Genomic DNA, 10,700 nt, shown 5'->3' with positions numbered 1-10,700 from the left:
GCACATGGCTTCTGTTTTTGCTCTTGCCTCCTCTCAGGGTTCCTTTCCTAAAGAGATGCAAGAAGCAGTTATCGTTATGATTCCCAAAACTGGGGGGGATCCTGAGAGGATGCGAGACTACCGTCCAATCTCACTAATAAATAGTGATACAAAAATTTATTCCAAGATTTTGGCGGATCGATTAAAAAATATTCTCCCACGTTTGCTGGTAGATGACCAGATGGGATTCATTGATGGACGCCAAGCATCAGATGGGACCAGGAGGGTGATCAATTTAATGAACATTATCCAAAATTCAAATTCAAAAGCAGCCTTTCTAACCTTAGATGCTGAAAAGGCTTTTGACAGGATAAACTGGTCTTATTTGAGAGCGACTCTTGAAAAGTTTGGGTTTGATTCGGGATTTATGTCCACTATCTTTGCTCTGTATTCGGGACCTAGTGCCAGGATCTACTCCAATAATTTCATGTCAGATCCGTTCATCATTTCCAATGGCACACGTCAGGGGTGTCCTTTGTCACCCCTGCTGTTTGTCCTTGCAATGGAACCTTTGGCGGAGAGAATCAGATCCAATATAGATATTCTTGGAATTGATATCCAATCCCGTCAATTTAAAATTAGCATGTATGCAGATGATATTTTTCTTACACTACTTAATCCAGCAGCCTCGATTGAAGCTCTCTCTTCAGAGTTAGACACATTCTCCAAGATATCATATTTTAAGATAAATCCACATAAATCTAAATATTTAACTTTTAATATGAATGAATCACATGTTGCAGAATTGAGGGATCAGATAAATCTTGCTGGGGAGGGCGACAAAGTAGTGTATTTAGGAATAATCTTAACAAACAGACTACAAAATGTAATAAAACTAACGCTGATAAGATTTTTAAAACAATTTCTCTTGACATCTCTCAATTTGCTCAATCGGAACTTTCTTTATTCGGGAGAACAATGACTAACAAAACAATCATTCTACCCAAGATACTTTATCTTTTTAGAACTCTCCCAGTGACCTTCCCCTACCAATTTATTCATAAACTTCAAACTATGATAAACTCATTCATATGGGGTGGTAAGCGGGCCAGGTTGTCTTCAGATTTATTGTGCAAACACAAACGTAATGGCGGGGCTGGCCTCCCAAATGTCCATGCTTATTATCTGGCTTCCCTGGTAAAACAAAGCCATCAGTGGTTTGATAAAAAACTATACCCAGCATGGTTCCAAATCGAAAGTGACATTAATAATCTTAATTTAGCACAGGATACTTTTTTCAGTTTCTTATTTCACAAACCAAAAAAGGAATCATCTCATCCCATTTTCAAGGCTATAATACAGGCCTGGAAAACTCTTCTTAAACCTCCAAGAAAAATTTTTGACAAATCAGAGCAAATTATGAAATTTCCTCTTCATCTATTGGCATTGATATATGATCTTCCACTTTCAGAAATTTGGGCCAAATCAGGCATTAAAAAAGTTGGACATATCTATAACGGGAGGAATTTTCTCACCTTTAGCGAAATTAAGACTAAATTTAACTTACCCTCATCTGAATTAATATTCTTTTTAACCCTAAAAGAGCATATACAGAAATGACTGACTAGCCAACCATTAAATTTAGAAATTCTTTCTTCATTACTGTGTAGTGTAAAGAACAAACATATATGGAGTCTAAATAACCTCTACAGTCACTTAAATAGAGATACCTCTTGTTTTAAAAATATATACATGAAAAAATAGGAATCGGACCTCAACATTTCTTTACAAGTTGAGCAATGGGACAAGGCCATTAGAGATACATACATGTCTACCATTTCAATGGCTCTACAGGAGTCCTACTTCAAGGTGATCACACGTTGGTACTACCAGTGGCGTATCCAGGGGGGGGCAGCCGGGGCATGTGCCCCGGGCGCAGCCGACAGGGGGGCGCCAGCGGGCCGCCTGATGATGCGGCGGTCCAAGGAGGCTCGGGTGGGACTGCACTTGTCCCGCAGCTGAGCAGAGCCCCTCCACCGCAGAGAGCCGCACACCACAGCTATTGCTTGTGCAGCTCTGTGCTCACAGGACCTGTGATGAGGTCACGGGGGGGAGGAGTCAGGAGTCACATGATGAAGGGCTTCTGTGTAGTGCAGGACTCTGCTGATTGTCATGGTGCTCGGTGCTGGACGAGGGTAAAGGGTCAGGAGTGGTTTGTGTGGATGTAGCAGAGCCATGTGTGTACTGTACTAGGTGTACAGAGCGGAAGCCGTGTCTGCAAGGTGTACGGAGCGGAGCCGTGTCTGTGTACAGAGCGGAGCCGTGTGTGTACGGAGCGGAGCCGTGTGTGTGTACGGAGCGGAGTTGTGTGTGTGTGTACGGAGCGGAGCCGTGTGTGTACGGAGCGGAGCCATGTGTGTACGGAGCGGAGCCGTGTGTGTTTACGGAGCGGAGCCGTGTGTGTGTACGGAGCGGAGCCGTGTGTGTGTATGGAGCGGAGCCATGTGTGTACGGAGCAGGGCCATGTGTGTACGGAGCAGAGCTGTGTGTGTGTACGGAGCAGAGCCGTGTGTGTGTGTACGGAGCGGAGCCATGTGTGTACGGAGCGGAGCCATGTGTGTACGGAGCGGAGCCATATGTGTACGGAGCAGAGCTGTGTGTGTGTACGGAGCGGAGCCGTGTGTGTACGGAGCGGAGCCGTGTGTGTACGGAGCGGAGCCGTGTGTGTGTGTACGGAGCGGAGCCGTGTGTGTGTGTACGGAGCGGAGCCGTGTGTGTGTACGGAGCGGAGCCGTGTGTGTGTGTACGGAGCGGAGCCGTGTGTGTGTGTACGAGGTGTACAGAGCTGAACTGCGTGTGTGAAAGGTGTACATAGCGGAGCCGTGTGTGTACGAGGTGTACATAGCGGAGTCGTGTGTGTACGAGGTGTACGGAGCGGAGCCGTGTGTGCAAGGTGTACGGAGCTGAGCCGTGTGTATACGAGGTGTATGGAGTGGAGCCACGTGTGTACGGAGCGGAGCCGTGTGTGCAAGGTGTACGGAGCTCAGCCACGTGTGTAGGAGTAACTAGGTGTGGCCATTACATTACTGTACTCAGTGTGTGTGTGTGTGTTTGTGCGTGCATGCGTAGCGCTGCGGGTGAATGTGCAGAGACGTAAATGGTTTTGTGTGTGTACGGAGAGGAGAGGCGAGGGCAATGATGGGACTGACGGGGAGAGGGCAATAATTGGGATGGAGGGGGAGGAGGAAATGATGGATGTGGTGGAATGGGCAATAATGAGGGGGGGAAGAAATGATGGAGGTAGTAGAATGGACAAGGATGGTGGTGGTGGAAAGCACACTGATGATATTGGAGGGGGAGAAAATGATGGAGGTGGTGGAATGGGCAAGTATGGTGATGGTGGAAAGGACAATGATGATGGTGGTGGAAAGGGCAAAGATGGAGATGGTGGGGGAAAAGAAAATGATGGATATGGTAGAAAAGGCAAAGGAGGAAATGATGGAGGTGGTGGAATGGGAAATTATGGGGTGGTGGGGGAGAAAGCAATTATAGTGGTGGTGGAGAAAGTAAAGATGGAGGTGGTGAAGAGAGCAATGATGGGGTGGGGTAGAAGAAAATAATGGGCATATATGAGGAAACAGTTCAGGAGAATGGGGGGCATATCTGAGGAAACAGTATGGGGGATGGGTGCAGACAGTATGAGGAGCGAACGGGGGAATGTATGTGGACACAGTATGAGTAGCAATGTGAAAAATGTATGTGGACAGAGTACGGGGAGTGAGGGTGATGGGATGTGTGCAGACACAATATAGGGAGTCAGGTGAGCAGGCAGTATAGAAAGTGAGGGGGTAAATATATGAGGAGACAGTTTGGTGAACAGGAGGGATGTGAGAGGAGACAGTATGAGGAGGGAAGGGAATAGTGTGAGGAGACAGTATGCGGGAGAAAAGTGAGTGGGCACAGAATAGAAACTGAGCAGTAGGGGTGTAGAATGAGGGGACAGTGTAAGGGCACAGCCAGCAGAGGACGGTATACCAAGGAGGGGGGAGTGTAATCAGAGTACAGTACAAATACTGGGCCCTATAGAGGGGGACACAGTGTGAGAGGACAGTGTGAAGAGGGGACCGGTATGGAAAGGAGAGGTTAGAGTGAAGAGTATGTACCATAAGAGGGACAGTGTGGGGGTCATATTTTGGGCAGACAATATAGTGAGGGGCAATTTTTTATTCAGGAGCATTATAATGACACTTGTATCTTTAAGGGCGTCATGTGGAGATTTTCTGCAAAAGAGCGGACAAGATGGAAGTCTGCAGAGACGGCTGTGGATGAGAAAACTCATCATGGGGTCTGGACAAGATGAAGAAAAGAAGTAGAACGACTCCAGAGATGACGACATCTATAAGGTACCTGGATGTAAATGTTATTTGTGTGTTGTGAATTCTGTGGCAGAGCTCCCTCCTGTGGTCACAAGTGGTACTGCGGCTTCTGAGTTTCCTTCCTCAGGTGATGTGGTGAAGTCGTAAGGTGTTGCTCTATTTAACTCCACCTAGTGCTTTGCTCCTGGCCTCCAGTCAATGTTCTAGTGTTGGTCTTGCTTCCTCCTGGATCTTTCCTGTGGCCTGTCTGCTCAGCATAAGCTAAGTCTGCTTGTGTTTATTTTGTTGCTATATTTTCTGTCCAGCTTGCTTTTTGGGTTTTGCTTGCTTGCTGGAAGCTCTGAGACGCAGAGGGAGCACCTCCGTACCGTTAGTCGGTGCGGAGGGTCTTTTTGCCCCTCTGCGTGGTTGTTTGCAGGTTTTTGTGTTGACCGCAAAGCTATCTTTCCTGTCCTCGATCTATTCAGTAAGTCGGGCCTCACTTTGCTAAACCTATTTCATCTCTGTGTTTGTATTTTCATCTTACTCACAGTCATTATATGTGGGGGGCTGCCTTTTCCTTTGGGGAATTTCTCTGAGGCAAGGTAGGCTTATTTTTCTACCTTCAGGGCTAGCTAGTTTCTCAGGCTGTGCCCGAGGCGCCTAGGTCTGTCAGGAGCGCTCCACGGCTACCTTTAGTGTGGTATTATAGGATTAGGGATTGCGGTCAGCAGAGTTCCCACGTCTCAGAGCTCGTCCTATGTTTTGTGGGTTTTGTCAGGTCACTTGTGTGCTCTGAACTTCAAGGTCCATTGTGGTTCTGAATTACCTAATCATAACATTGTGATACTGACTAACTCATGTTTTTATTTATGTTAGGAGCATTAAAGGGGTTGTCCAGGTTTGTAATGAGTCTGCAGTCATTCTTTGTGACTGCAGACTTCTGAATTCTCACAGTGCGCCCTGCACGCTGTCAGGATTCTCTCGTGCTGGTGATTTACATACATGCGGTCACGTGCTGACTAGACATGTGTGGCCTCACTCAATGAAAATGAACTGAGCGAGGCCGGCACGTCTAGTCGGAATGTGGTCAGAAGTATACTAATCACATGCTTTTGCTGACATGACCGTCCACCGGCAAGGGAGAATCCTAAAAGAATTCAGAAGCTGCGATGTCAGGATTCAGCTCTGCAGGTTCCAGTAGTCGTCACATGGACACTTCACTCATATGCGACTTTCAGACTTGTGGTCCTGTGACAACGAGCTTCTCTTCTGCTTCTCTCAGTTTTTCACTGAATATTGAGAGCATTAGGGAGAGGAGCTCGTGGGTACATGACTAAGTGTGAAAATCACATATGTCCTGGGGGGGGCGCCGAAATGAATTCTTGCCCCGGGTGCCAGAAACCCTAGATACGCCTCTGGGTACTACACACCAATTAGACTTGCGCATATATATCAGGATCACTCTCCTTTGTGCTGGAGGAAGTGCGGATATCAAGGAAATCTTTTTCATCTTTTTTGGGGCTGCCCGAAAATAAAACCTCTATGGTCAAAAGTTTCATTTCATATTAATTTATTTATTAAAAATTTTGTGATTACTCCCCAGAGGGCTCTCCTTTCTCTGGACATGGAAGGAATTGATCCTCAGGTCAAATACATCCTAATACATATATTTCTAGTAGTCAAAAGTACAATAGCACTCTGGTGGAAAAAATCAGATTCACCCAGCTTTACAGATATTCTGGATAAAATCTATCAGCATAGTGCATTAGAATGGAGATTTGCTGCCAACACCAATTGTATTAGAAAATATCTGAAAAAATGGAAGATTTGGAATGACAAGTTTTGTAAAGAGTAAATCTCTTGTAGTCATGCAAAGTGGATACAGATTGTTACTTTATATCTCTTTCCAATGCATTGCATAAGAAAAATTGTAGTATATTCTATTCAAAAGATCATATTTAATGTCTTTTTTTTTTCTTGTCTATTCGAGATTGATATTTGGTTCTCTAATTATATTGATTCCTTTTTCCCTCACCCTTTTTTTTTTTTTTTCTCTCCAATGTTAACCCCTTCCCCATCTTCCCTTCCCTTTATCCCCTACCATTTCTTATGCAAAATTTCAATAAAAATATTTAAAAAGAAAAAAAAAAATCGACCAGCGATTTCTACTTTTTCCAACAAAGTTTACAAAACCTTTTTTTTTTTAGGTACCACCTCACATTTGAAGTGACTTTGAGGGGACTATATGACATAAAATACCCAAAAGTGACACCATTCTAAAAACTGCACCCCTCAGTCTTCAAAACGACATTCAAGAAGTTTATTAAGGCTACTTTCACACTAGCGTTAACTGCAATCCGTCACAATGCGTCGTTTTGCAGAAAAAACGCATCCTGCAAAAGTGCTTGCAGGATGCGTTTTTTCCCCATAGACTTGTATTGACGACGGATTGCGTCAGATGCGTCGTGCTTTGGCGGACCGTCGGGAGCAAAAAACGCTACATGTAACGTTTTTGCTCCTGACGGACCGCTTTTTCCGCATGCGCGGCCGGAACTCCGCCCCCACCTCCCCGCACCTCACAATGGGGCAGCGGATGCGCCGGAGAAATGCATCCGCTGCACCCGTTGGGCAGTGCATTAAACGCTAGCGTCGGAATCTCTGCCCGACGCATTGCGACGCGGAGATTCCGACGCTAGTGTGAAAGTAGCCTAACTCTTCTGGTTCTTGACAGGAATTAATGTAATGTGGAAGGATAAATTGAAAATTTTACTTTCTCCTTCGCCTCATTGGGGGACACAGCCCGTGGGTGTATGCTGCTGCTGCCACTAGGAGGACACTAAGTGATAAAGAAAGTTAGCTCCTCCGCTGCAGTATACACCCTCCTGCTGGCTCTCAGCTAACCAGTTCTTGCTTAGTGTCTGTACGAGGCACTTGGGTCTGTTTTCAGACCCCAACATTTTTTTTATTTTCTGTAAATTTTTATTTTTTAATTAACGGAGTGAAGGGGGCGACATTCCTTTCTAGGATCCGCTCTCCCCCGATCCATAAACAGGCAAGCACAGCGAGTATACCTCCCCGTACCTTTCCTGCGACGACTGGGGCACGCCTAATCTACGCTAGGGCGACTGTTCCTATATGGTCCCGATCTCCCCCCTGTAAGATGGCGAGCACATAGAGTATACCTTTTATGTGCATCTCCCGGGCTCCTCCGCAATTAAGCACTCACCCGTTGGCGTCATGTAGTCCCCACAGTAGCCGTAAGTCCCCTGCGGCAGGCACAGCCGTAAGTCCCCTGCGGCAGGCACATATGAAGATGGACAGAGACTCTCCATCCCCCGGCAAAGGGAGGATTGATTGAGCTTATTCCCTCGCAATAGAGGCTGCTCGGTGTTGAGTAGTTTCCTTCCTCACGCTGCCTGCGTGGCAAGGTGTGGTCCTGGTCCCTGGGGAGAGGTGCCGCTGGTGTCCGGCAATCATTCGGCGCTACGTCGCGGCCCGCCGACGCGCTTCACCGGCAGGCCCCATAAATTTAGTCCCCGGCTTTTTCAGCCAGACTAGGCCGCAGTTGAAATCCCTGCCAACCGCTGAAGCCCCGCCCAGCTCACTTCAGGGGCGACTGTTCCTTCACGGTCCCGATCTCCCCACACCAGCAGCAGGCGACCACATGGAGTGTCACCTCCATGTATCTTCCCGGAGCCAGGCCTAATGCCGGACAACTGGCCCTGTCCACCCGGGGGCTGAACTCTGTGGATGTGCAGAGGCCCCTCTCTATGGCGTCCGAGCAGCCCCCACTGTCCCACCACTGTGAAAGCGGATGGCACAAGGAGGCGGACGGTTCCTCTCCACCTCCCTAACAAAGGGATGATGGATTGAGGTTTAGCTCTCTATCCCTGCACCGTTCACGCTGCAATACCTGACATCCGCGGTGGCTCCATGCCGGGACGCGCACCGATGGTGAGTGGATCCTGCCAGCGATGGACTTCTGCAGTGGGATATTCACAGGCAGTCTCAGGCTTCCCCGTGGTCCACTTCCCTGAGGTAACGCTCCGGCCAGCTACAAAAATTTAGCCCCTGGCTTCGGCCGATGTGTAGGCCGCACCCCAGAAGCGCACTATGGCCCCCTAAGGCGGCTCTACCCGTTTTCCTGGTGCTTTTCACCTGGCACGGAAGCGCTCAATTTTCTCAGCCACTGCAACGCCCCTCACTTCTGGCGCCGGCTGCAAAAAATTAGGCCCTGGCTTGGGCCTATTCATGGAAGTTTCGAGGCTCCACCCACGTGCCTGTGGCTCCGCCCCCCCCCCCCCCCCCCGAATTGGCGCTTCTCGCTCTCTGCGAGATTTTATCTTAAAGGCACATGACCAGTATTCCCTGGTCTTAAAGGCATATTGCCTTGGACCTGGACTTGCCGGAGCTTTAGTAAAGGATGAACTCGCCTATTTATATCATCATCCAATCTCTGTACATTGACAAGGACTCCGGTCCTGCTCTAGACTACACAGTGTCCCTCATAAGGAGACTAAACTCCCTCGCAGAGCATTTGCCATCCAGTCCAGATATGCGATTCCCTGGTCAGAAGCCTCTACATGGGATGCCATGCCTGGTCTGATTTTTAAGGGCGACGAGCCCTTTAAAGGGCACCGATCTCCCCACACCATCAACGGACGGGCACACGGAGTGTCGCCTCCAGGTATCCTCTTCTGCATCCAGGCCTAACGCCAGGCAACCTGTCCTGTCCACCCGGAGACCTGAACTCTGTGGATGTACACAGGCATCCTTTTCGGACGTCTGAGCTCCCCTCTCTGCATCACCATTACTTAAAAGAAGATGCAGGAAGGCGGATGATCCCTCTCCACTTCCCTGTTAAGAGGATGGTGGATCGAGGGTTTCTAATTTTCAACTCTGCACCGTCAAAAGAGAGTGGCGATGGCAAGAGACTATGACATGCTGGATGCAGCCGTGCATTCTGCCACTTGGCAGATTAGCCGGGTACAATCTTCTGTGGTTTACCTACCAGTATCCCTGCCCGATGTGTCATCAATTAAAAATGCCACGGTCTGTCAGATAGCAAATCTGGTTCGTTCCGTTTTGCGGCTTCGGGTCCAGCCTTTTACCCTCCCTAGCCTCCGCATGGATTGCTAGAGCAATGGTCTCCTGGCTGGAGACCTTAACTACTTTGATTCACACCAGTAACCCTTTCCTGAAGACAGTACAGCTGGTCAATCAAATCTTTTGAGCGGGAGACTAACAAAGGATTGTACGTTCCTACAGCCCCGACCAGCAGTGGAAGGGTTTCCAGGACAGTCTAGATCTAAGGGATCTTGGTTCCAAAAAGGGGAACGAGAAGTAGAACCGATCCTGGACCTCAAACTTCTAACAACCTTTCACAAGGTTCTTCTTCGAATGGAGTTCCTCCGCTCAGCCATTACTTCAACAGAAAAATGTGCAGTTTCTGGCATCCATCGACATTCGGTATGCTTACCCTCTTCAAAGATTCCTTTGCTTTTCCATTGGTGTGCAGCATTTTCAAGTCACGACCTTGTTTTCGGCCCTGCTACCGCACCCAGAGTGTTCGCAAGGCTCATGGTGGCTGTCATGTTCCTCTTGCACCCTAGAGGTGTGGTCGTCCTGCCCTGTTTGGCCGACTGTCTAGCCGCCCTTCCATGACTACAATAGTTGTCTATATCACTTGCGATACCCTCTCACCTGGGCTGGCAGCTAAACTTAGACAAGTTCTCCTCATTTCCAGCCCAGCGGATATCCTTTTTGAGGATGTTCCTGCACGCTTCCAGAAGGATGGTAATTCTCCCTCGAGACAAGGTCATGGTCCTTCAACAGGGAGCTCGCACATTTGATTACTCATCCCCTCATTTCATTCGATTTGCTGGGAGGGTTCTGAGGAAAAATGGTGACGACAATGGAAGCAATTTCCTTTGCTCCGCTCGTTTTCAGCAAGTCAAACAGACTTTCAGACGATGGTCTCTGAGCTCCTTCTTCATCTAGGGCCTTTCTCCCGGTTCATTGGTTACTAGTAGCTACCAATGCCAGTCCTCTTCTCCCGATCATTGCTCTGGAGATCCGAACGGTAGTCCTACAGTAGGTCCACAGCCTTCTGGCGGGTCAACCCATCTGAATTCAATTGGACAATGCCACGGCTGTGCCATACGTCAATCATCTAGCAGGTACCCACATTCAGGCGCCATGGCCGAGGTACCTCACATTCTCTGATGGGCCGAGATCTATCACTCGGTGATCTCGGCAGTACATATCCCAGGAGTATAACTCTGGGCGGCGAACAAATTCAGCCGTCAGGGTTCCGCCTCAAGTGAGTGGGAACTTCACCCGGAAGTCTTCCATCAGACCTGC

Source organism: Ranitomeya imitator, chromosome 3 (assembly GCF_032444005.1).
Source record: "Ranitomeya imitator isolate aRanImi1 chromosome 3, aRanImi1.pri, whole genome shotgun sequence".
Lineage (NCBI taxonomy): Eukaryota > Metazoa > Chordata > Amphibia > Anura > Dendrobatidae > Ranitomeya > Ranitomeya imitator.
Note: the sequence above shows the minus strand (reverse complement) of the source record.